Below are 25,152 nucleotides of genomic sequence, written 5' to 3'. Positions count from 1 at the left end.
GAAGAAGCGGTTACCGTATCACCGAGACATTCCTTTATGTGACAGCACTAGTGAGGGTCCCTGGGTAAAAGGTAAACGACAGATACTGCGGGATCCTCTTAGAAAACCTTTACAAGTTAACAGTTTAAAATAGCGTTGTGGATTACTCTTCTACTATCCCGTAGTATTTCCTGTACTCCTTCAAAGTTCGTTTGTGTTCCGGGGCCCGTCACCGTGACATTACTGGATCCTCCCCCACTGGAACGCAACGTTCCGTCATATCGGGCGTGAAGTGCGGCGGGATCTATCATCTGAGCATGAGCAAGCATGTTAGATTGAGGACAGGAAACTGTGTAGTCTTAAGGCTTTCTAGCTTACCACCAAAAACAATAGCGAACGCTATTGAAAACAATAGTAAAAGATTAGTAGAAGTAAGGACTGCCTATGCGTGGTCCATTTGTAAAAGTCAAACTTTGTTCCAGTTGGATAGGCAGTGCTTTAAAGGTGAAGGACAAAGATTTGTTTAAACTTAACAGTTTTTTTTTTAATTTGTCGGAAAGTTTTCCATATGTAGATACAATACAGTATTCCATATCATCATGCTGATCAATCCATAGACTGGTGGGTTGTGTCCATCTACCAGCAGGGGGAGATAGAGAGCAATCCTTTTGCCTCCCTATATGTGCTGCCGGAAACTCCTCAGTATGTTCTCTATCTCAGCAGGTGGTGGTCACACACAACAGCAGCTCTGGCTAGGTCTCCAAGCCTAATTTTTAGGTTTGTTGAGCTACCTGGGGTTGAGGGCTCTTCTTGAGCAAGTGCAAACCTGGTGGCGCCAGGTCCCTCCTTTTCTCACCCCCTCCCGCTGGCTCCGTTAAAAAAAAAAAAAAAGAAAATTTTGGACGTCCTTAAGGGCGTTTATTTCGACGTTTATTTAAACTTTTATTGCAGCTACTCACTGGGACACCAGTTCGTTACAGCTCGGAGCGAGAAGCAGGTAATTTTTACCTTTTCATAGCGGGCAGGGGGTTCCCCGATCGATCTCCACGTGGCCCTATGGCGTCGGAGGGCTGGAGGGCGCGAAGAATCCTCGCCCGGACCGCGTGTGCGCTTCTAGCGGGGGATGCGGGTGGTCTTAAGTCTGATTCGCCCCTTGTTGGGCTGTCAGTTCGGAGGCCGGTCAGTGTCCCGGGTCTTCCTCCGGTGCGGCCGGTTTTTCCCGCCATAAACGCCCATCCCCCGCTGCTCGCCTCCGCCATCTTGGCCGGCCACTCTGCTCGGACGGCTTCTTCTTGGGCCGCCCTTGAGCTGGGAGACGTTAATGCCATATGACCGCCCTTGATTTGGGCGACGGCAAAAAAGCGGCTAAAGTTAAGCGCGTTCTTCCCGTGCGGCTCCTTCGCGGAGGTTTGCGCCGGACGCCATCTTGGATGCGCAGCATGGTTCTCTCCCGCTCTTGCGAGCGCCGGTTGAGGGTGCGTCTAGAGCTGTGGCCCAGGCTGCTGAAGTGCACAGTCTGGGGGGTTCTCCCCCGAGTTTATTTTGCTGCTGCATCAGGTCTTCCCTTATGCAAACAGCTGGCCCCTTCTCCCTTGTCCGATAAAGGGGCTTTGAGGCCCCCGGAAGTAAACGCCCTCGGGTGGATTCCACGGGCCTTAGCGGGACTCTGTTTCCCTCTGATGTAGATGAGGACAGCGTATCTGAGTTCTCCCCACCGGTCCTCTTGGGGATTCCTTGGCGGAGACAGATTCCGCCGGCTTCGCGACGCGGTCCGACGGATGACCCCCCTCTGCAGACGCGGATCTTTTGCTCATGACGGATTTGCCCAACCTGTTAGTGCAGGCCATGAGCATTTTGAAGATTTCCTCTCCAGAGGACATCTCTCCCTCAGGCCCCTGTTGGCTCCGCCATTATGCTGGGGGACGAAGCGCCGCCTAGAACCTTCCACGTGCATGATGCCATGCACACCTTAATTTTGGCTCAATGGGATGTCCCGGAAGCGAAGCTCAAAGTGGCTAGGGCTATGTCCCGCCTCTATCCTTTGCCGGAAAGTGAACGGGAGGCCTTTCTTTGGCCTACCGTGGATTCTTTAATCACTGCGGTGATTAAGAAACGGCGTTGCCGTGGAAGGTGGCACAGCCCTAAAGGACGCCCAAGACAGAAGATTGAGGCGGCCTTAAGGTCGTCCTTCGAGGCGGGCTGCCTTAAGTTTGCAGGCCTCAGTTTTGCGGCTCCTACGTGGCCCAGGGCGTGCCTGACGATTGTGGCAGCGGGCTTCCCCCTCGGATCCTTCCTTGAGGTGCTGATTGGCCGGCCCTGGAATCGGGCTTGGCTTATTTGGCAGACTTACTGTATGATGTCTTGAGAGCCTCGGCTAAAGGTATGGCTCAGACAGGTCTCTGCGCGGCGGTGGCTTTGGCTGAAACATTGGTCTGCGGACCACGCCTCTAAGTCCCGCCTGGCTAAGTTGCCTTTTAAAGGCAAGCTGCTCTTTGGGGTCGAGCGGGACAAAATTGTGACCGATCTCGGCACATCTAAGGGCAAGAGGTTACCAGAGGTCAGGGCTCGGGCCAGTGCTCGCCCTGGTATCTCCAGAGGACGGTTTCAGGAAGCCCGTCGGTACCACCCGGGCAAGTCGGGCTCCTCTGCCCCCTCTTCCTTCAAGAGGAACTTCTCCCCCAAGCAGCATTCCTTTCGCAGAGACCGCCGTCCCGGAGGTGCGCCCTCCGGTCCTCCCCCAGGGTCTCATACCCAATGACGGGGTCCTGGTCCATGGCCCAGTGCAGATTGGAGGACGCCTGTCCTCGTTTCTGGGCAAGTGGACCAGGGTAACTTCAGACGCTTGGTTGCTGGAAGTCATCAGAGACGGTTACAAGCTAGAGTTCTGCCGACCCTTAAGAGAAGGGTTTGTACTCTCTCCCTGCAAGTCTCCGGTCAAAGCTGTGGCAGTGCAGCAGACATTGGACAATCTGATCCGCCTGGGTGCGGTCGTTCCGGTGCCAGAAAATCAGCTTGGCAAGGACGTTACTCCATTACTTTGTGGTACCAAAGAAAGGAGGTTCTGTACGGCCTATCCTCGACCTCAAAGGGGTCAATCGGGCCTTGAAAGTTCGGCACTTTCGCATGGAGACTCTCCGCTCTGTTATAGCAACAGTGAAGGCAGGGGAGTTCCTGGCATCCTTAGACATCAAGGAAGCGTACTTGCATATTCCCATCTGGCCTCCTCATCAACGCTTTCTGCGTTTTGCAGTCCTGGGCCCACACTTCCAGTTCAGAGCCCTCCCGTTCGGGTTGGCTACTGCTCCGCGGACCTTCTCCAAAGTAATGGTGGTCATCGCGGCCTTCCTGCGAAAAGAAGGAGTACAAGTCCATCCTTATCTGGACGACTGGTTGATTCGAGCCCCCTCTTATGCAGAGTGCGGCAGAGCTGTGGACCGAGTGATTGCTCTTTTGAGCTCCCTGGGGTGGATCATGAACTGGGAGAAAAGCCAGCTGCGCCCGACTCAGTCCCTGGAGTATCTGGGAGTTCGATTCGACACCCAAGTGGGCAGAGTGTTCCTGCCGGACAATCGGATTGTCAAACTTCACGCTCAGGTGGACCAGTTCCTAGTAGCCTCTCCGCTTCGGGCTTGGGACTATGTGCAGCTGTTGGGCTCTATGACGGCCACGATGGAAGTAGTGCCCTGGGCCAGGGCTCATATGAGACCACTACAACACTCTCTGCTGCAGCGCTGGACTCCGGTGTCGGAGGATTATGCTGTGCGCCTTCCCTTGGACCCAGCAGTGCGCAAGGCGCTGAGCTGGTGGCTGAAGACAGACAAGTTGTCTGCAGGGATGCCTCTTGTGACCCCGGAGTGGATTGTCGTCACGACGGACGCCTCTTTGATGGGCTGGGGAGCCCACTGCTTGGGAAGGACAGCGCAGGGGCTCTGGTCTCCTGCAGAGGCAAAGTGGTCTATCAACCTCCTGGAACTCAGAGCCATTCGGTTGGCGCTTTCGGAGTTCCTCCCGGTACTGGCGTTGAAGCCAGTACGGGTCCTGTCGGACAATGCCACGGCTGTGGCCTATGTCAACCGCCAGGGAGGTACCAAGAGCGCCCCTCTAGCCAAGGAAGCCATGAATCTATGCCAGTGGGCGGAAGCGAACCTGGAACAGCTGTCAGCGGCCCACATTGCCGGAGTCATGAATGTCAAGGCGGACTTTCTCAGTCGCCATACCTTGGATCCCGGAGAGTGGCAGTTATCGGCTCAGGCATTCTTGGACATTACGAAGCGCTGGGGCCAGCCGAGCCTAGATCTGATGGAGTCATCGGCCAATTGCCAAGTGCCGCGCTTTTTCAGCAGAGGACGGGACCCTCGATCTCTGGGAGTAGATGCTCTTCTCCAACAGTGCTTCCCTGGCTTCGCAGCCAGATGTGGTACGTTTTCTCAAGGGAGTTAATCACCTGCGCCCTCCTCTGCACTCAGTGGTGCCTGCGTGGAATCTCAACCTGGTGCTAAGAGCCTTGCAGAAGCCGCCTTTTGAACCCTTGTCGAGGGCATCTCTGAAAGACCTGACGTTGAAAGCAGTCTTTTTGGTGGCTATCACTTCAGCCAGAAGAGTTTCCGAGCTCCAGGCACTCTCATGTCGAGAGCCTTTTCTGCAGTTCACTGAGGCAGGAGTGACTATTCGCACAGTGCCTTCCTTCCTGCCCAAGATTGTTTCTCGCTTCCCTGTGAATCAGCAGCTCTGTCTCCCTTCCTTTCGTAGGGAGGACTACCCAGAGGAATACTCTGCTCTCAAATATCTGGATGTGAGACGAGTCATCATCAGATACTTGGAAGTGACCAATGATTTCCGGAAATCGGATCATCTGTTTGTCCTGTTTGCAGGTCCTCGTAAGGGTCTGCAGGCTGCTAAGCCTACAGTGGCAAGATGGGTCAAGGAAGCCATTGCAGCGGCTTATGTGGCTGTGGGGAAGGTGCCGCCTATTCAGCTGAAGGCTCACTCCACTAGAGCTCAGGCGGCCTCGATGGCAGAGGCCGGGTCCGTCTCCTTGGAAGAGATATGCAAGGCGGCAACTTGGGCATCGGGCCCATACCTTCTCCAGGCATTACCGCTTGACTGTGGCTGCTCGGGCGGAGGCCCGGTTTGGAGCTTCAGTGTTGCGGTCAGGGATTTCTATGTCCCGCCCTGGGTGAGTACTGCTTCGGTACATCCCACCAGTCTATGGATTGAGCAGCATGATGATATGGAAGGTAAAATTATGTATCATACCTGATAATTTTCTTTCCATTAATCATAGCTGATCAATCCATAGCCCCTCCCAGATATCTGTACTGTTTATATTCTGGTTGCATTTCAGGTTCAAGTTTAGTCTTCAGTTCCTGTTCAGGAGGACTTCGTGTTCAAGTTTTTTCAATTGGATTCTTCAAGAGTTGAGACGAGTTGTGTTACAGTGAGCTGCTGCATTCCTCTCCCCTCCGTTTTTCGGGGCTGGATTGAGACATAAATTCTGCCGGCGCTCCCTCCCGCTTCGTGCGGCTGTAGGGCAGCTTTGTACCCCTCCCGCTTCGGCGGTGTTAGGGTCAGTCAGCTCCTCCCGCGGTTGCAGGATAAGCCAGATCCCCCCGCATCGGCGGGTGTGGTGTCCTTCCCCCGCTCCGCGGGGATGAGCTGGACGGATTCCCCTCCCCCACTTGTGTGGGGATGAGCTGGGTTAATTCCCCTCCCCCGTTTCGGCGGTGGTGAGCTGGGCAGAGTGTCCCTTTGTGGGTGTAATTCTCTAAGTGCTGAGTCCTGCGGATGGAGCTTGGATATCGACATACTGAGGAGTTTCCGGCAGCACATGACCACATATAGGGAGGCAAAAGGATTGCTCTCTATCTCCACCTGCTGGTAGATGGACACAACCCACCAGTCTATGGATTGATCAGCTATGATTAATGGAAAGAAAATTATCAGGTATGATACATAATTTTACCTTACATGACCAGATTTCAGTGAGGGTATCATGTTTACTGATGGGTTCATCTTAACTGTTGTTCTAATCTGCCTTGGGAAGCCTGGCGTTATAAGATTGGAAGTAAAGTTAAACTCTCCCATCATTGGGGCACATGGAATCACATCGTCACCTCATCTCATTTGTACAAATTGATTACTCTGTTTTGAGCATGTTTCAGGGAAAAGTGTTTTTTTGTAAGTCAAAATAATAAAAATATTTTCTTTCACACAGATCTCTCATCTCTAACTAAATGGGCTATAAACCCCTAATACAGTTCCATGGTTTTCTTATATTTTGACCTTGTGATGACTTAGACTGTGCCAAAACTGGAAATACAGTGATACAGAATAGTAGAATTCAGTAACATCCAAAACTCATTAACTAACATTATAAATGTGTTTGCAGTTGGGTAATAACTGAGAAAATGCTGTTGAAAAATGACTTGAAGAAGAAATAAATATATATCATAGAACTGGAAATGATGGCACATTTAGACTGACTGTACTTCTGCATGAAGGTAGCTCTGCCCTCATTATTGAATATCTCTCTTTTAAATAGTAGTAATAAATAATATTAAGTGCATTTTTATAATATACCACTGCATTTCACAAAACAAAAGGCACAAGTTCACACATTGAATGCAGTGAAAAACAGGTTCAGGCTTTCTAAAGTAAACTACGCCTCTAAAATCATAGCATCTCTCAGTCCTGATACTTCACTGAAGAAATGTGACAGCCTGCTTAGCCTGGGCAGAGTTACAAAGTTGGCAAGGGTTGTGTATAGCTGGACATAGGCATACTGAGAAACTATAAAAATAATTGGGCCAGGTGAAGAAAAGTTCAATTTAAGAGTAAGCGAAGTTTGGAGATAGGAGAGCTGAAACTTGGTCATAATTGGATAAGAGATAAGAAAACTGAGACTTGGTCATGATTGGATAAGAGATAAGCAAACTTGCTAAGGTTGAAACTCGGTCCTAATTGGATAAAAGATAAGAAAAGTTAGAACTTGGGTATAATTGGATATATGTGCCAATTATGACGAAAGTGCAGGTGAGAAAGTGGAATGCTCATAGGGATCTATGGGATCAAAAAAGTGTGAAAGGTCTGCTACCTAAGCAGTTTTTTAGAGAGAAGAAGCCAGTAACCTTTTTTTTTTATTTTTTTTATTTATTTATTCACTTATTCAAATTATTACAAGAAACATCTTGTTTAGGAAGTGTCATACATAAGTATAAATTTATCTCTGGAAAAACTTTAACACCAAAAGTAAAATAAATTCACTCTTCAGGAAATTGGCACTCAAGTCCATAAATGAGGGGTCCAAAATGTAGGAAAAAGTACTGGAAATTAACAACAGAAAAAATTTTTAAACAGTTATCGCACTCCAATAAGAGGTGATGCCTAAAATTATTTTAGCGTTTATCTAATTTAGCTGAGGCTATAAGTGCGGAAACATGAGTTGGTTCCATAAATACATATTTTTTCCCCCCAAGCCTTATTATGCACTTGCAGGGGTATCTTAAAAAAAAGGTACCCCCCAAGTGCAACACTTCAGGCTTTAGGAGCAAGAATTGTTTCCTCCGCCGTCTAGTCTCCTTAGAGACATCTGGAAACAAAAGGATTTTAAACCCTAAAAAGGGTTTATCTTTATTACGGAAAAACATGCGGAATATCCAATTCTTATCTGGCAATAATGCCACGGTTGCCACCAACGTGGCAGCCGAGGCAAGTTCAGAGTCAGTAGTTTCAAGCAAAAGAGAAATGTCAATTGGTTGATCGGGTATCTGGTTCGGGTCTTTCCCGGGAATATAATAAACCAAGGTAAAAGGTGGTAGGTTTTGTTCAGGGATCTCCAAAATCTCACGCAGATAACGTTTTAACATTTCTTGAGGAGTTACATTATGTAGTCTGGGAAAGTTAACAAATCTTAAGTTATGACTTTTAGTATAGTTATCAAATATTTCAGTCTTCATCCTCAGACTAGTCAAATCTTTTATCATCGTGGTTTGAATTACTTCCAAATTCGATATTTTTTTATCCATATTCTCTTCTAATTTCACAATTTTTTCCTTCAAGTCTTTAAACTCCTCTTCTTTTTTTTTTACATTCAATCTCCAAAGATTTTAGTCTTGGTAATGTCTCATTATTTTGCTTAAGAAAAATTTGACCCAGGTTAGAAACCAAATCCCATAACGTATCTAGTGTCACATCTTTTGGTTTTTCCACTAACTCTTTAGGAATTTCAAACCTTTTAGGAGTCAACTCTGGAGTCCGACCTTGTTCATCAGCTTCTCTCTCCTCACTCCGTGGCGTCTCACTGGGCAAAATGCCCTCCGCTCTCTTCTCAGATGTTTGCTGTGCTTCCAATCGACGCTCTGCAGGGCCCTCTAAACCTTCCGGGGTAGACCCTGTCGATTCAACGAGAAAGGAGCTCGCGCCAATCGGCTGAGGAGGTGGGGAACGCATTGCGGGGCTTAGCGTGACATCCGGGCCAAAGGAAGCCGAAGTTTCCAGTTCGACGGCATTTCCAGCTGGCAGCATCCCGCTAGAAGAGGCAAGACCCGTAGGTCTAAAGAATCGATCAATAGTTCCAGGCAATGGGGTGGGGAGCGGGGAAGCTCTTGCCGCTACTCTCCCACGACGTTTAGGCATTGTTAAGGTAAGATCCCGACCTGCAGCGTCTTAGTGAGGTGCGGCCATCTTGGATCCCCTATGTTCCTAATGCCAGTAACCTTTTAAGGCACATGTCATCTGTCGTGAAGTGCTGTACTACCATGTGAATGCCTGAACTGCTTGTACTACATTTGGGTGCGATATCAATGTTAATAAACTATATTTCTTTATCTACTAAATACTGGGTTCCTTTCTAATTACATAGGTTTATACTGCCTTGACTGTGTAACCCTGTCATGAGCAGATACCAGGTTAGGGTGATTAAGTATCTAGAGGGAATGTGCAGTTCTTTCCAGGTTAGTAGAAAGCCCATGCCGCTGTCGCCCAAACAGAAGAGGCAGACCTAGTAATAAATATACTGTTCCCATAAACCATCTTTCTCTTTTTGATCTAGGCAGAGGGAAAAAAAAAAAGATTTTAAATGCTGCCAGGTTTCAACTTCATTCTTATTTCATGTGAGATATACATGTCATAAGTAAATAAATAAATAGAAACTCTGAATGTTGAGCACCTGATTCTCATAATATGATGTCTGTTTTGGTGGCCCTTTACCAGGAGGAAAAAAATCTCTGCACAAATATAGCAGTGCTAAGGTGTCATATAACTAGCCCTTCCAAATTACACACTGTGTACAATTTATAATAAATTACTATTCTACCAATCTACCTATGAAAAGTTATTCCGTTCTTATACTTCCTCTGTGTACATCCGTAAGCTGTACAAGCCGGCATGTTTGAATATATAAGTGAGATTAAATTAAAATGCTACCAACAATAAAGAATGACAACATGGATGCAGCAGCTCATAGGATTGTTTGCTTTAGGCTGCGTGGGGAAGGGGAAACATACAAACCTAAGTGGCTTCAACTTTTTGATGTCATGCTGTCTTCTGTTCTCAATCAAACTCCTTGAGCCTATCTAGCCCTTTATATGGACTGAAGCCAGTAGGCGGAGCTTAGCACCATTTTTGCTCACCCAAAACTATAGCAAAAGATTATTAGAAATAAGAGACTGCCTATATGTGTCCCATCTGTAAAAAGTAAAAAGCTGTTCCAGTTGGATAGGTACTACCTTAAAAGGTAGAAGACTGTGACCCACAAATGTAAGCCAAAATCCCAAGCTGCAAACCAGATCTACCATCCTCTGCTTATAGAAGTGTAAAACGTGAGGACGTCGAGGGCGGCGGACCTATCAGAGGCGCGAGGGCGGGGCCGAGAGAGATGGTGACAGACTGACGAACCCTTCACTTCAGTGAAGCCACAGAGTCAGCTTCATAACGTTGCAGGTGCGTTTTATTACACTACACAGCTCCCTAATTTTGCAGTTAAACGTGGCAGGGTGGCTGGAGGGGGGGGGGAGAGGGGGGGCAATGACCCTGGAACTGGGAGGGAGGGAGGGGGGGGCGGACCCTGGAACTTGGAGGAGGGGCGGGCAGACCCAGGGAGGGAGGGGGGGGTGACCCTGCAACTGGCAGGTAGGGGGGCCCCTGGCACACACTCTCATTCTCACGTACACACTCTCGCACCCAGTCTCACTCTGTCACACACACTCACACATTCACTATCACACACTCTGTAAAACACACACACTCCAAGGAAAACCTTGCTAGCGCCCGTTTCATTTGTGTCAGAAACGGGCCTTTTTTCCTAGTATATATATATGTGTGTGTGGTTTTTTAACGTTTTTTTTATTTGACAGTTTTATATTTGATTTGAAAGCTTTTTATATGTAGATATAAATATCAACTCTGCATTTTGTGCACATTTGTCTACACTGTTCTATACAATACAGATGGCCAAATTTCAGTGAGGATGGGTCCATCTTAACCTGTTGTTGTAATCTGCATTGGGAAGCCTGGTTGTACAGTCCTTGCAAAAGTGCTATCTCATACGCTCAGCTAGACTGTCAGCTAAACCAGAATATAGAACATCACTGTGAAGACTCGGAACTCTTGAACCAAAATCTTCTTTAATGCAAATTCAAACAAAAGAAAATAACTTCCAGTTAGATGTGCTGGACTGGGAGTCAGAGAACAGCTCCCCCTGTATACCAGGGAAGCCAGGCGATCTCAGCATTGGCTGAAGAGTAGATGCTGTATATACTTTTAAATGGTGACCTATTGGTGATGTTACAAGGCTTTTGAAAGGCTTAAAGCAGGTACAGTATTAAATGCAGTTCATAACAAGTATGCTGCAGAGATTCCTTTCACTGAATAGAGGGAGAATAGGCAGTTTACAGCTCAGCATACACAGGGATAAAGGCCATCCAATAGGAAAAGTCCCACAAGGCATAGGGAACATGGACAGGTGCTCAGGAAGAGCCTATCACAAGAGAACTACAATTACATCACTTAAAGTCCTATCCTACTTAAAGAGCACAGGAACATATAAACAACAAGCACCCTGCCTTCATGAATATTGGGGCTTTACACTCCCTGCCTGGTATCAGTAGTTACCACTATTTAATTTTTCAAACTTATGAATACCACAAGGTCTATGCAAAGTCCATAAATAAAGCAGAGGGGAGGAGTAGCCTAGTGGTTAGAGCACCAGACTTGACATCCAGAGTTGGCTGCTTCAAATCCCACTGCAGCTCTTTGTGATCTTGGGCAAGTCACTTAACCTCAATTGCCTCAGGTACAAAATTAGATTGTGAACCCTCTAGGGACAGAGAAATACACAGTGTAGCTGAATGTAACTCACCTTGAGCTACGACTGAAAAAGGTATGAGCAAAATCCAAATAAATAAATAAAGGTGTATCTTGAAGCTTGGCAACTCGTCTCCGGTTCACTGCTGCTCTGGTGATCTCTCTCTTGTAGTCTCGCAGGAGCTGAAACAAGAGACAGACAACACAAAGAAACAAACAACATAAAAGTAAGAAAAAGTCTTTGAGACTTTGGAGTGGACTAAGGTTTGCAGTGTTCACGTCTCATCTCAAGGTAAAAGAAGTTTCACTTTGGTGACTGGTTCGATGAAGGTCTTCGGCGTACCTTGGTTCGCTGTCTTGATTTCCAGTTTGCAGATTTTTCCATCCTCAGTTGGAAAGGTTTTGGTGATGAGTCCCAGTGTCCAACTGTTGGCGCTGTGTTTGGCTGTCTTTCAGCAATATAAGCTCACCTTCTTATAGGTTCGGCTGGTTATTCTGCCACTTATTTCGATACTGCAGAGTAGGAAGGTATTCTGTCTTCCAACGTTTCCAAAAGATGTCTGAGAGGTATTGAACCTGCTTCCATTGATGCTTGTAGATGTTCCTGTCTTTGAAATCTCTAGGTGGAGTAGGAATGGCTCCTTGAACTTTCACATCTTGAGCTTCTCATGCAGCAAGTGGGAGGAGCCGACGTCCAAGACCGGAGGGCATCATTAGATGACATCATCTACCCACGGCATTAAGATACACCGACTCTTGAGGTGTTGCACCGAAGGAGCGAGCCAAAGGGGCACATCCTTCCCCTTTGGACACACTTTGCATATTATTTTTAATTTTATAGTTATTTTTAAAGTTTTAAAATTTTAATTCAAGATGGGGCACATAAGGAGGCATATTTTCAAAGCACTTTGGGAGGCTAAGTTCCATAGGTTTCTATGGAACTTTGGGAGGCTAAGTGCTTTGAAAATGAGCCTAAAGGTCTTTTTTATAAGTCTATTTCTTCTAGGGCATTTTTTTAGTCCTGTTTCTTCAATTGATAGCCTCTAATTTCATATATAATTACTTCATTTCCATTTCCATCTGCTCATTTTAATTATCAATTAATGAGATTCTTATTGAAATGTGAGGATTATATGCAATATAATATTTAAGTAGTAGCAGGTCATTGGCAGAAATCTAGTTGTAGATATAAACACAAGCCAAATTCAGTGCAAAAAAAAATTAGAGATCTTTAAAAAGGATAGTTTGTGAACCTTATGTTAAATCTTCATCTATTCCAATCCCAGGATATTATATTAACATACGATCATTAGGAAATAAAGCTACTATTATTAAAAATTGGATTGAGGTGGAAAAAACGTGTTTGCTGTTTTGTACTGAGACCTGGCTGAAATCAGATGATGATCCATTATTGTATGAGATTTGTCCACCGGATTATAAATTTTTGTCCCAAGAAAAGTAAAATAAAGAAGGAGGTTTAGGATTATTGTATCATGCTAATTTTAAGGTATCTCTCTTGGATTACTTCACTTCCTCTGGTTTAGAGATTTTAGCTTGCAGAATTGAGGATGCTACATTGAATTACTCCTTAACATGCTTATTGTTTTATAATCCTCCTGGGAAATGGCAGCAGTTCTGTGATGATTTTTATGATTTTGTTGCTAGTTATACCAACATTTCGCATTCAACTATGTTACTTGGTGACATAAATTTATATCTGGAATGGAACATATAATAATAATGTGCAAGATTTATTGGGATATTATTTACCTCCATCTCAGCCTACACATGTGAAGAATCATCAATTGGATATGATCATTTATACAACCAGTAGCTTGACAGTTGAGATAGGTCAATGGGCACCCTCTTAATGGTCGGACCATTACTTATTGAATTTTACATTAAGATGGCGTATCTGAGCTAAAAAGAGTCTGCAAAATAATCTCCGTGTTAAAAATACATCATATTATAAGGCTAGGAGTAAAGTCAATACCAAGTTTTTAGGGGGAGAAAGTAGATAAATACTATACAAGTGACCCAGTTGAATTAGATGAGTTAATTAATTGGAATACAGTAAGTAAAAATATACTGGATGACGTAGCACCTCAGAAGATCAAGAAGTCCATTTGTAGAAATGAAAAATGGTTTAATTCTGAACTTTTGTCCGTAAGGAAAACTTGTAGGAGATTGGAAAGGCAATGGAAAAAAAACATGGTTAAGTGTTGATAGAATTTTATGGAAGCAAATAGTAACTAGTGAGGTAATTAAATTTGCTGATGACACAAAATTATTCAAAGTTGTTAAATCGCAAGAGGATTGTGAAAAATTACAAGAGGACGTTACGAGACTGGGCATCTAAATGGCAGATGGCGTTTAATGTGAGCAAGTGAGCTTGGAGAAAAGATGGCTGAGGGGAGATATGATAGAAGTCTATAAAATAATGAGCGGAGTGGAACGGGTAGACGTGAATCACTTGTTTACTCTTTCCAAAAATACTAGGACTAGGGGGCACGCAATGAAACTACAAAGTAGTAAATTTAAAATGACCCCATAATCTTAGACCTATGCCCACCGGGATACAAAATTACCCACTGGACAAGAAACGGAAAAAGAGGAGGAGGAATAGCCATAATATACAAATCCGAGTTCACCATTATAACCACAGCTGAATCCATTCTGCCACAACTTGAAATCGCATCGATAAGAATTAATCACCCAAATCTGCAGGAACACCTCAACGCAGTCCTACTCTATAGACCGCCAGGCAACTGGCAAGATTCCCAAACACACTTTATGGACTTCATCTCGAACACCTGTGTTACAACCTCAAACCTTATCATAATAGGAGATATCAACCTGCACCTCGAAGATCTTACTTCAACAAACGCCGAAGAATGCAAAGAGTTCCTACAACTATGGGATCTTCACGAACCAAACATTCAACCAACCCACACTAAATGACACACACTAGACATTATCACACACACATTCGACCCCAACTCAAACCTTATACTAACAGATACAAAATGGACACCCACACCGTGGTCAGACCACTATAAAGCATATATCTCCCTCCAATGGCGAACGAAAGACACAATTAACTAACAAGAACAAAAAACCTACACCACGAGAGGAAAAATAGACCCGGTAATATTCTGGCAACAGATTTACCACAACGGGTGGACAATGAAGGCAGATACAAACCAATTCCTCCTAGAATGGGACGGCAGATGCAGATCAATATTAGACAATATTGCCCCAACTAAAACTAGAACCTCACACAGAAAGAACTCAATACCATGGTTCAATGAAGAACTGAAAAAACTTAAAACACAAGTTAGAAGGTTAGAACGTGCTTGGAAGAAAAAGAAAGACAACCCCACACTCAACGCCTGGAAACAACTTCAAAGAAAATATAAATATACCATAAGACAAACTAAAAGACTATATTACAAAACTGAAATTGGACCAAACTACAAGGACACACACAAACTCTTCCAACTCGTGAATAAACTACTAGATATAACACCAGTCACAACCAACAGCAAAGATACACCAGGAGCAGACAATCTCGCGAGATACTTCAATGAGAAAATCATACAACTGCGACGTAAAATCCCTACCAGTACCATCGATTACGCCATACTTCTTGATTGCCTAGACCCAGACCCTATACCCAGCAGACAGAACCTGGCCCAACTTCGAGATATTATCAGAGGATCTCATCTCCCAGACGCTCAAAAGATTCGCCAAATCTCATTGCAAACTAGACATATGCCCAAACAACCTTATGACATTTGCCCCTCAACAATTTACAACAGACCTAACGAACCACGTGAACTACATGTTACAAAATGGACTTTTCCCAAAGGAGACAGGAAACATCTTACTCACCCCCATACCCAAAGACGCAAAGAAAAGTGCTAGTGAACTAACCAACTACAGGCCAGTAGCATCCATTCCCTTAATAACCAAACTAATGGAAGGGATGGTGACCAAACAACTCACAAACTACTTAAACAAATTCTCAATACTACACGACTCCCAGTCAGGATTTCGGTCTAACCACAGTACCGAAACAGTACTAGTTACTCTCATGAATAAGTTCAAACAAACGATTGGAACTGGCAAGAACATACTACTTCTACAATTTGACATGTCTAGCGCCTTCGACATAGTTCATCATGGAATACTACTACATATCCTCGAGTACTTCGGAATTGGAGGCAACGTTCTCAATTGGTTCAAGGGGTTCCTAACCACACGATCATACCAAGTGACATCTAATTCGACTACATCAGCCACATGGATACCTGAATGCGGAGTTCCTCAGGGACCCCCCCCCCCCCCCTCACCGACCTTATTCAATTTAATGATGATACCCTTGGCCAAACTACTATCAAACCAAAACCTCAACCCATGCATATACGCAGACGACGTAACGATCTACATCCCATTTAAACAAAAGGAAATTTCCAAGGACATCAACCAAAGCCTACACATCATGCACTCATGGGCGGATGCATTTCAACTGAAACTCAATGCAGAAAAAACCCAGTGCCTAATTCTCACCTCTCAACATAACACGAACAAATTCACCACCATTAACACTCCAACACTGAACCTTCCAATTTCGGATACCCTAAAAATTCTTGGAGTTACCATTGATCGACACCTAACTCTTGAGAGTCATGCGAAAAACACAACCAAGAAGATGTTCCACTCAATGTGGAAACTAAAAAGAATAAGACCTTTCTTCCCAAGGACCGTCTTCCGCAACCTGGTACAATCAATAGTACTCAGTCATCTAGACTACTGCAACGCACTCTACACTGGCTGCAAAGAGCAAATAATCAAGAAACTTCAGACAGCTCAGAACACAGCAGCTAGACTCATATTCGGCAAAACAAAATATGAAAGTGCGAAACCCTTACGAGAAAAGCTACACTGGTTCCCACTTAAAGAACTCATCATGTTCAAAATATGTACCCTAGTTCACAAAATCATTCATGGAGATGCCCCAGCCTACGTGTCAGATCTGATAGACTTACCACCCAGGAATGCTAAAAAATCATCCCGCACATTCCTCAATCTTCACTTCCCCAACTGTAAAGGTCTAAAATACAAACTAACGCATGCGTCAACCTTTTCCTACTTGAGTACACAATTCTGGAACGAGCTGCCGCACAGCTTGAAAACGATCTATGAATTAACTAACTGCCACAAACTACTGAAGACTCATCTCTTTAAAAAGGCATACCACAAAGATCAACAAATGTGAACTCCTACACATATACTCAGAATTGTCTTACATTATTTGCTTGTTAAACTACTATCATGTTTCATCACTATCATGCTACCCAAGATCTTTATGTAATACTAAATGTATATTCTCTTATATATTTCCACTATTCATGATGTATTGTAAGCCACATTGAGCCTGCAAATAGGTGGGAAAATGTGGGATACAAATGCAATAAATAAATAAATCAGAGAAAATATTTCTTCTCTCAACTTGTAATTAAACTCTGGAATTCATTGCCAGAGATTGTAGTAAAAGCAGTTAGCTTAGCAGGGTTAAAAAAATGTTTACATGTCTTCCTAAAGGAAAGTCCATAGACCATTATTAAAATGGATTTGGGGAAAATCCACTGCTTATTTCTAGGATAAGCAGCATAAAATGTATTGTGCTGTTTTGGGATCTTGCCAGGTACTTGTGACCTGGATTGGCCACTGTTGAAAACAGGATGCAGGGCATGATAGACTTCGATCTGTGCCAGTATGGCAATACTTATGTACTTATAAACTCCCCATTAAGTCCTTTTGGAGCCACTGTCAGAAGTGTATAAGTCCAGAATTGTTCTCTTTAATTTGCTATTCGAAAAAATATACAAGTAACTTAGGCCCCCTTTTACTAAGGCTCGCTTAAATTGTGGGCACGCTAAACGTTAGAGAAACCAATGCATTCCTATGGGCGTCTCTAACGTTTAGCGCGCACGCTAAAAACGTGAGTGTGCCTTAGTAAAAGGGGGCCTTCCAGTTTGCTAAAATTAAAAGGAGAAAAAAGAACTTCAATGGCTTCGGTCATGTCTCAGTATATCTTTAGACTAATGACCAGCCAAACTTCTTCATCAATCCTAAAGAAAAACTACTGTTTTTTCAATTTCACACAATTTTTGTTTATTTTTATCTTTTTAGTCCATTTTAAATCAGGAACTTATCTGACAGAAAATAGAGGGTAGGGTTAAATGGTCATTTCTTTCAATGGAGGAAGGTGAACGGTGGAGTGCTGCAGAGATCTGTACTGGGACTGGTACTATTTAACATATTTATAAATGACTAGTAAAAGAGGCCCGCTTCCGACAGAAATGAAACGGGCGCTAGCAAGGTTCCACGCCCGCCTCCCTTCCTCTGTCTCTCTCCGAGTTCCAACCCCCCTCCCCTCCGAGTTCCATGCCTCCCTCCCCCCCCTTTGAGTTCCAGACCCCCGTGCCTCCCTCCCTCGCTCTCTCTCCCCTCCGAGTGCAAGCACGACCTGTCCTCCGGCAGCCTCTCACCTTCCTAAGTGCCGGCAGTAATTTAAAAATTCTTACCTCGGGGTCCAGCATCAGCAGTTAAGGCGAGCGGCGCTTCAGACTGCCTTCCCATCTGTCTCAGCTTTGCCTCTGGTCCCATCCTCATTTCATGTTTCCGGAAGAGCTGCTGGAGGACAGGTCATGCTTGCACTCGGAGGGGAGAGAGGAAGGGAGGAGAGGGGGCGTGGAACTCGAAGGGGAGGGGGCATCCTGCAACTCGAAAGGGAGGGGGGCCTGTAACTCGGAGGAGAAGGAGGGAGGGAGGTAAGGGGGCATGGAACTCGGAGGAGAGGGGGAGGAGGAGAGGGGGGCCTGGAACTCGGAGGGAGGACGGGAGGAGGACAGGAGGGAGGGAGGGGGGGGCAATTCTCTACTCACCTCCAATGTTCTGTAGCTGGCTGTTGCTGGCTTCCCTTCCCTCTCACTGATCCGCCCTCTGATGTCATCGCCAGGGCGGACCAATGGGAAGTGTGTTACGAACCCAGGCATTCAGACGAAGGTGCAAATTATAGGATATGGAATTTCGAACGACGAGTGAGGTCATCAAATTTGCAGATGATACAAAACTGTTCAAGATTGTTAAAACACGTGCTGACTGTGAATTATTGCAGGAAGACCTTAGGAAATTGGAAGACTGGGCATTCAAATGGCAGCTGAAATTTAATGTGGGCAAATGCAAGGTGATGCACATTGGAAAGAATAATCCAAATCGTAGTTACCTGATGCTAGGGTCCACCTTGAGGGTCAGTGCTCAAGAAAAGGTCTGGGTGTCATTGTAGATAATAAGCTGAAATCTGCTCAATGTGCGGCGGCAGCCAAAAAAGCAAACTGGATACTAGGAATTATTAGGAAAGGGATGGTAAATAAGACAGAAAGTACTATAATGCCTTTGTATCGTTCCATGGTGCATCCACACCTTGAGTATTGTGTTCAGTTCTGGTCGCCATATCTCAAAAAAGATATAGCAGAAAAGGTTCAAAGAAGAGCAACTAAAATGATAAAGGGGATGGAACTTCTCTCGTATGAAGAAAGGTTAAAGAGGTTAGGGCTCTTCAGCTTGGAAAAGAGACAAATGAGGGGAGATATGATTTGAGGCCTACAAAATCCTGAGTGGTGTTGAACAAGTAGAAGTAAATCAATTTTTTTTTACTCGTTTCAAAAGTACAAAGACTGGGGACAACCGAGGAAATTACATGGAAATACTTTTAAAACAAATAGGAGGAAATATTTTTTCACTCAACGAATAGAAGGTCTGGAACTCTTTGCCGGAGGATGTGGTAACAGCAGTTAGCGTATCTGGGTTTAAAAAAGCTTTGTACAGCTTCCTGGAGGAAAAGTCCATAGTCTGCTATTGAGACAGACATAGGAAGCAACTGTTTGCCCTGGGATTTGTAGTATGGAATGTTGCCACAATTTGGGTTTCTACCAGGTTCTTGTGACCTTGCTTGGCCACTGTTTGGAAAATACTGGGCTAGATGGATCATTGGTCTGACCCAGTATGGCTACTCTTATGTTCTTATATACTTGCTGCCCCACTCGCTCTATAATTCAATAATTTTTCTGTATGACCTCACTCCCACCCTACTTGAATGACATCTGTTATTCACCATCGTATGTCTTGCCACTGATGATGATACTCTCGCTAATATGCTGTCAAAGAAGTTTGTGGATTTTCAGTAATAATGCGAGATTTATGCTCGTTGAGTCTCACTTTTATGGGACAGCTAATACGACCAATCTATATTTGTTTGCAAGGGCATTCAATTATATAAACAATGTTCATGATTTTTCAAGTAGTGTCTTGTGTAGACTTAATTGTATGCCCTGCTATCCCTGAAAATGTTCTCTACCTTCTGTCATTGTGAGGCTGCAGACATTTTTGCAACACCTTCCCCATAGTACTAATTTGTTCTTCAGGGGAATAAGCTACCACTCTCTCCTAGGACTGAATGTCTGGTACATCTGGTAATGTTATCCCTTTATGTTTCAAAATGTCTTTTAACTCTGCTTTCCAAGTAGTGAGAATCTGAGGAGGCGTAACCTGCCCTCCTACTACTACTGTGGGGACGTACGAGTCCTCCCCTAAAGGTACCGTTGAGGGCAATCCTACAGGAATTATCTAAAGAAGGTACAAAAAGCCAACAAATGTCCATATACATCATCAAACAGTGAAAACTAGAATACTTCTAAAGCAAAATATGGAATAAGAACGCCTAATTGCAACAAACATTAAACAAAATATGAGTTCTTTAAAGGATTGTGAATAAAAACCTCTCTTTTGATCTCTTCTTATCACTTCATATGTCTTTTCTTAAAAAGGAGGAAAAAGCCTCAAGAAGCCAAGTAGGCTTACAAAAACTCACAGCTTAAAAGCCAAAAATGCGTTTTTGCTTCATCATAGGCAAAAAAACCTCCTGACATCTATCTATGTGCTATTCTTAGATAATTATGGCAAGTTTATTTAGCAGTGCAAAAAGATTTACTTGCAATCAAGTCTGTTTCTCCCACAACAAGACCAGGACCGATGTTGGACAATGTTTCAATTGCTGCGTGGATCCCCGGGTCCAAATTGATAACGCTGTATTGGAGCATAACAAGGGCAGGAAGCAGACTCACGACTGGGCAAACCAGGCTCCGTTAATATCAAAAAAGAGAGGTTTTTGTTCACACTTCTTTAAAGAACTCATATTTTGATTTAAGTACCTAAGTATTGCCACACTGTGACAGACCAAAGGTCCATCAAGCCCAGCATCCTGTTTCCAACAGTGGCCAATTCAGGTCACAAATACCTGGCAAGATCCCAAAAGGTTCAATAAAATTTTATGCTGCTTATCCCAGAACTAAGCAGTGGATTTTCCCCAAGTCAATTTAATAATGGTCTATGGACTTTTCCTTTAGGAAGCTGTCCAGACCCTTTTTAAACCCCGCTATGCTAACTGCCATTACCACATTCTCTGGTAACGAATTCCAGAGTTTAATTACACGTTTAGTAAAGAAATATTTTCTCCGATTCATATTAAGTTTACTACTTTGTAGCTTCATCGCGTGCCCCCTAGTCCTAGTATTTTTGGAAAGAGTAAACAAGCGATTCACGTCTACCCGTTCCACTCCACTCATTTATTTTATAGACTTCTATCATATCTCCCCTCAGCTGTCTCTTCTCCAAGCTGAAGAGCCCTAGACGCTTCAGCCTTTCCTCATAGGGAAGTCGTTCCATCCCCTTTATCATTTTCGTCACCCCTCTTCTTGTACCTTTTCTAATTCCACTATATCTTCTTTGAGATTTGGTGACCAGAATTGAACACAATATTAGAGGTGCGGTCGCACCATGGACCGATACAAAGGCATTATAACGTCCTCACTTTTGTTTTCCATTCTTTTCCTAATAACCTTCCATTACATAGCTATAGATCAGGTTCCTCTTTCCCACATGCATCATTTTGCACTTGCTGACATTAAACGTCATCTGCCATTTAGATACCCAGCCTCATAAGATCCTCTTCTAATTTTTCACAGTCCTCTTGCGATTTAACAACTTTGAATAACTTTGTGTCATCTGCAAATTTAAATACCTCACTAGTTACTCCCATCTCTAGATCATTTATAAATATGTTAAAAAGCAGTGGTCCCAGCACAGACCCCTGAGGAACCCTATCTACTCTTCTCCATTGAGAATACTGACTGTTTAACTCTACTCTCTGTTTTCTATCTTTTAACTAGTGTTTAATCCACAATAGGACACTACGTACTACCTCCTATCCCATGACTCCCCAATTTCTTCTGCAGTCTTTCATGAGGTACTTTGTCAAACGCCTTTTGAAAATCCAGATACGCAATATCAACCGGCTTTTCTTTATCCACATGTTTGTTTACTCCTTCAAAGAAATGTAATAGATTGGTGAGGCAAAATTTCCCTTCACTAAATCCATGTTGGCTTTGACTCATTAATCCATGCTTTTGAATATGCTCTGTAATTTTCTTCTTTATAATAGTCTCTACCATTTTGCCCGACACCGGCGTCAGGTTCACCAGTCTATATACTCGATTTTAAAGATAAATTACATATTACTAACAATAGTTCCGCCAGTTCATTTTTCAATTCTTTTAGTACTCTGGGATGAATACCATCCGGTCCAGGAGATTTGCTACTCTTCACTTTGTCAAATTGCCCCATTATCCCCTTGGTTTATAGAGATTTCATTCAGCTTCTCTGACTCGTCAGCTTCAAATACCATTTCTGGCATCGGTATCTCTCTCAAATCTTCCTCGGTGAAGACCGAAGCAAAGAATTCATTTAATCTCTCCGCTGTGGTTTTGTCTTCCCTGATTGCCCCTTTTACCCCTCGGTCATCTAGCGGTCCAACTGATTCTTTTGCTAGCCTCTTGCTTTTAATATACCTTAAAAAAAGTTTTTACTATGTGTTTTTGCCTCCAACGCAATCTTTTTTGCAAAGTCTCTCTTTGCCTTCCTTATGAGTGCTTTGCATTTGATTGATATTCCTTTTTCTGTTTCTTATTATTTTCAGTTGGTTCCTTCTTCCATTTTCCGAAGGATTTTCTTTTAGCTTCCTTCACCTCACTTTTTAACTATGCGGGCTGTTGTTTGGTCTTCCTCCCTCCTTTTTTGTGTCTACATTGATGAGGGATATGGGTCTATACGAACCTGCCTTTGTTTCATCTTTCCCCGGCTTTGGGAGTAAGGTAATTAACGCTTCATTAGCATAAGCTGGAAATTTCCACAGCTCCACCACCTCCTCATAGTACGCTTGCAATGAACCTATGATCTCCGGGCCTAGGAGTTTGAAAAACTCACTGGTGAATCGATCCGGTCCCGGGGCCGAGTGGGAAGGTAGAGTTTTAATTATATCCTGCAACTCTTTCCCAGTGACCGGCTTGTTCAGCTCATCCAAATCTGAGATAGTTAGACGGGCCAAACCCACCCCATTCAGGTATTTCAGAATCTCGTCCCAGGGCAGGGGGGGGGGGGGGTCTGTGCAGCATACATGTCTTGATAGAACTCCGGAACACCTGTGCTATCTTATCTTTTTGATTTTGAATACGGCCCTCTCCATCTTTGACCGCTGTGATTGTTCTCGTTCCTCCCCACGTTTTAATCATCCGTGCTAACAGGGCCCCAGCTTTGTTACCATACCTCTGTAAGTGGTATTTCCTGTACACTAATGCTCGTGAGGCCCTCTCATGGAGGAGAGAGTTCAAAGCTATTTGCGCTGCCTGCATTTGTTCTTTAAGATAAGGGTTAGGAGTGCGGATGTACCTGCGCTTTGCTTTTTGATACTGTTTTTCTAGGTTAGTTATGGCTCCTGTGATCCGTCGTTCTCTTTTAGCAGTATAGGCTATTATTGCTCCATGCAGAACTGCTTTAGCAGCTTGCCAGAATAATGAGGGCTGGCTTTTATGAAGTGCATTGAATTTCACATAGTCCCCCCAGCTGCCCCGGAGATATCGATTAAAGTCTTTGTCAGTGGACAAGTATGAGGGGAAATGCCATCCCGCCCCGGGACTCCTCCAAATCCCTTAAATTCTCCCAAGCCATCGCATGGTCGGAAATCTCTTCCGGCCCAATCACTGCAGCTTCCACGTATGGGAATAAGCGTTGGTCCACGAGGGCGTAGTCTGTGCGGGACCAGCTGCCATGGTCACGAGAGAGATGAGTGTAGTCTCGCGAATCGGGGTGCAAAATTCGCCATGCGTCTACTAGATTGAGCGATTGCATAAACTGGGGAAGAGCTCTCGATCCCTTCCCTCCCCTGCTAGCCCATCTGGGGGTGGAGCAATCCAGTACTGGGTTTGCTACTAAGTTAAAATCCCCCAGTACTAATATAGGTATAGGGCTGAATGAGAGGCACCGTTGGATCACTTGGTCATAAAAAGTTTTATCATACAAATTTGCCCATACAGTGCCACCACCAGATATTCTCGGTGTCTTAGCCACAAGTGCACCATCAGATATCTCCCCTCCGGGTTATTTCCAACAACCTTAGATTTTGCTGCTAATCCTTTTCTGATCAAAATAGCTACCCCTTTGCTCCTTCCCGCTGCAGGGGCCGCATGTACCTCGCCCACCCATGTACGTTTCAATTTCTGGTGCTCAGCCTCTGACAAGCGGGTTTCCTGCAAGCAGGCCACATCAGCTTTATGTTTCTTAAGTGCCATTAAGATCTTAGTTCTCTTTACCGGAGTAGTTATTCCACCCACATTCCAGGTCAGGAACCTGACATTGTTGCCCTCCTCCCTCCTTTTTTAATACACGGAATATGTTTGGCCTGGGCTTCCAGGATGGTATTTTTGAACAGTATCCACGTCTGATGTAAAATTTTGACCCTCGCAGCTGCTCCTCAAGTTTTTTTTTTCACCGTTCTCATTTTATCATAGTCTCATTTTTGAAAGTTAAACATTAACGTATTGGATTTCCTGATTATACTTACTCCAAAGCTAATATCAAATCTGATCATATTATGATCACTGTTATCAAGCAGCCCCATCACCATTACCTCCCGCACCAGATCATGCGCTTCACTAAGGACTAGGTCTAGAATTTTTCCTTCTCTTGTCAGCTCCTGTACCAGCTGCTCCATAAAGCAATCCTTGATTTTGTCAAGGAACTTTACCTCCCTAGCATGCCCTGATACATTTACCCAGTCAATATCAGGGCACTTGAAATCACCCATTATTATCGTGTTGCCCAGTTTGTTAGGCTCCCTAATTTCTGATAACATTTTTACATCCGTCTGTTCATCCTGGCCAGGCAGACGGTAGTACACTCCTATCACTACCCTTTAGCCCCCTTTAAACATGGAATTTCAATCCACAGGGTTTCCAAGATGTGTTTTGTTTCCTGCTGAATTTTCAATCTATTTGATTCAAGGTCATCTTTAACATACAATGCTACCCCTCCACCAATTTTATCCACCCTATCACTTCGATATAATTTGTACCCCGGTATGACAGAGTCCCACTGGTTATCCTCCTTCCACCAGGTCTCAGAGATGCCTATTATATCTAATTTTTCTTTTAGTGCAATATATTCTAACTCTCCCATCTTATTTCTTAGGCTTCTGGCATTCGAATATAGACATTTCAAACTATGTTTGTTGTTCCTATTTACATCATGCTCAGTACCTGACAGTATTAATTTGCAATCTTTTGTCTGATTTTTATTTCTATTTAAGGACACCTGATCTGCTATGGTCTGTTTGCAGCCTCACTACCGGGATACCCTATCTTCCCTGTTTTAATGATGATATCTTTAAAAGATACTTTATTCCAAACCATGCGC

At 44.2% G+C, this 25,152-nt stretch overlaps 1 protein-coding gene across 2 annotated transcripts in view; it reads left to right on the top strand.

Moving 5' to 3' along the window:
* SLC52A2 (solute carrier family 52 member 2) overlaps positions 1-25,152 on the top strand; it is a 71,593-nt gene continuing 46,441 nt past the window's right edge. Inside the window, exon 1 of one of the 2 annotated variants that reach the window (XM_030190256.1) lies at positions 1-71. The gene's annotated coding sequence lies outside the window, so the exon portion shown is untranslated. Of the gene's footprint in view, positions 72-9,908; positions 9,919-25,152 lie in introns of those variants that run through there. The other variant, XM_030190257.1, reaches the window with a different exon arrangement.

Source organism: Microcaecilia unicolor, chromosome 1, assembly GCF_901765095.1.
Source record: "Microcaecilia unicolor chromosome 1, aMicUni1.1, whole genome shotgun sequence".
Classification (NCBI taxonomy): Eukaryota; Metazoa; Chordata; class Amphibia; order Gymnophiona; family Siphonopidae; genus Microcaecilia; species Microcaecilia unicolor.
Note: the sequence above shows the minus strand (reverse complement) of the source record. Positions and strands in the feature narration are given on the sequence as shown.